The following is a 2,570-nucleotide window of genomic DNA, read 5'->3' as shown; positions in this document are numbered from 1 at the left end:
AGACACAAACCAAGGTATTAACACTGATTATTTTAAAGTAATAGGATTCTGAGATTTTTTTTCACTATGATTTTCTATGTTTTCCAATTTTTCTTTTTTTTCAATAAATAAATAAATAAATTTATTTATTTTTGGCTGCATTGGGTCTTTGTTGCTGCGTGCGGGCTTTCTCTAGTTGCAGCGAGCAGGGGCTACTCTTCATTGCGGTACATGGGCTTCTCATTGCGGTGACTTCTCTTGCTGTGGAGCACAGGCTCTAGGTGCATGGGCTTCAGTAGCTGTGGCATGCGGGTTCAGTAGTTGTGGCTCGCAAGCTCTAGAGTGCAGGCTTGGTAGTTGTGGCCCACGGGCTTAGCTGCTCGGTGGCATGTGGGATCTTCCCAGACCAGGGCTCGAACCCGTGTCCCCTGCATTGGCAGGTGGATTCTTAACCACTGCGCCACCAGGGAAGTCCCTTCCAAATTTTCTATAATGAATATGCATTGCTTTTATAAGACAAAAATTTTACTTTTAAAAAACAAGTTGGATTTTAAAAGGCAAATCAAAACTAAGATACCACCTCATATCCATTAGGATGCTACTAGTAAAAAAAACAGAATATAGCAAGTGTTGGAGAGGATGTGGAGAAATTAGAACCTTTGTGCTATAAAGGGATATAAAATGGTGTAGCCACTATGGAAAATAGTAAGGCAGTTCCTCAAAATATTAAAAATAGAATGACCATACGATTCAGCAATTCCACTTCTGAGTGTATATCTAAAAGAATTGAAAGCAGGATCTGGAAGAGATATTTGCACACCCATGTTCTTAGCAACATTATATCCGATAGCCAAGAGGAGGAGGTGGGAAACTTGGGCATTGCCCTTGACTAGCTGCCTCCCCCAGGGCCATGCCCGCTTCTTGCGGACAGCCTGCATCCAACAGCTGGCCTATGCAAAGAGTAAAGGTTGGGGCTACTCAGTCCAAATCAGAAGGGCTCCCCCAGCTCCAGAGTTCCTCATGCAATCAGGCTGAGACTGCCCCTGTTCAACTTCTCCATCAATGGGATTCTGCTTCCTTCACTCCTCCATCTTGTATTGAGCCTGAGAGCACACCCCAATAAACTTCCTGCATGCAAATCTTTTTTTTTTTTTTTGAACGCACCCCTTGGCAAGCAGGAGTCCTAACCACTGGACTGCCAGGGAAGTACCCAAATCTCTATCTTAGAGTCTGTTTCCCAGAGGAACCAACCTGCAACTCTTATTAAAGAAATCTTTTCCTTTCCTGATACTCTCTTATATTTTCTTCTTTCATTTTATATTTGATCTCTAGACTTTTAAAAATACATTTGGAGTTTACTTTTACGTAATATAGGGATCTGATTGTATTTTTCTCCTTGCAGTGAGAAAATTTCCTCGGCACCATTTACTAAATACTCCATCGTTTCTTCTCTGATTTTATTTCTCTATCATATAACAAATTCTCATATATACACAGGTCTGTTTCTTGACTTTCTACCCTGCCCTCTTGGCTTAAAGATTTGATCCTGTGATACTGTTTCAATTGCTTTGGCTTATTTTTCAAAATTGCCTTTAAATATTCACCAAATACACTTGAGAATCATTTTATTGATTTACCTCCAAAAATCCTTCTGGAATTGTTTTTCGAATTACACTGCATTTGTAGATTAATTTTGCAGGAATTAAATCTTTAAAATGTTAAATCATCTCACCTTTTAGCATGGTATTTTGCTTCATTTATTCAGGTGTTTTTAATATCCTTTAATAGAGTCATACAATTTTTCCATAATTATTTATATATTCTTTTTAGTTTAATTTCTGTATATTATATGGTTTTGTTGTTATTAAAATATTTTCTATTAAAATTTCTAACTGGTTATTATTGGTAAGGAGGAATTAATTTTTATATATTGATCACATGCCTGGTTGTCTTATTGAACTCTCTTTTTAGTTCTAAAGATAGGTTGAATTTGAAGACGTATTTATATAAATGATCAACATCTGAAAATGAGAATTTTACCCCTTTCTTTCCCATCCTTCTGTGTAATAACAGATGCTTATCACTCTTTCCAGCCACCTAGCATGTTTGAATATCCTTCCTAGATATTCAAAGAGGTTTCTCTACTTGTAAGTCCCCAGCTCCTATGATGAAAGACAGAAACTTGCTTTTTTCAGACTCCTGTGCAGCTAGAACACTGATTTTGAAAGAGAAATTGATGAAGGAAAGAATAAAGCACTATGAGGAGTCATTCTGAGAGAGCAATTGGGTTGTGGCAGAGATTCTTGCAGTAATACCCCGTGCCCAGATTGGTGGAGTTGTCGGTATCCACTGCAGTGTCTTTGCCAAATAATGGTAACAGTGGTATGTCTAGTGGAACAGACCTGCAGTATGATTTGGGTATAGTTTCTAGTTACATAGGCTCCAAATTTGTATCTGTGGTCAACTTTATAAACTCAGTAAGCTACCTAGCATTGCTTAATAAGTTATTTTCTTTTGAACGAACTAGATAGAGTCGCTGAAGTTTGTGGCAGAACTCTGACAGAGTTATATGTTACATTTATGTTTGTCCT

Source organism: Delphinus delphis, chromosome 5, assembly GCF_949987515.2.
Source record: "Delphinus delphis chromosome 5, mDelDel1.2, whole genome shotgun sequence".
Lineage (NCBI taxonomy): Eukaryota > Metazoa > Chordata > Mammalia > Artiodactyla > Delphinidae > Delphinus > Delphinus delphis.
This window is presented reverse-complemented; position numbering follows the sequence as displayed.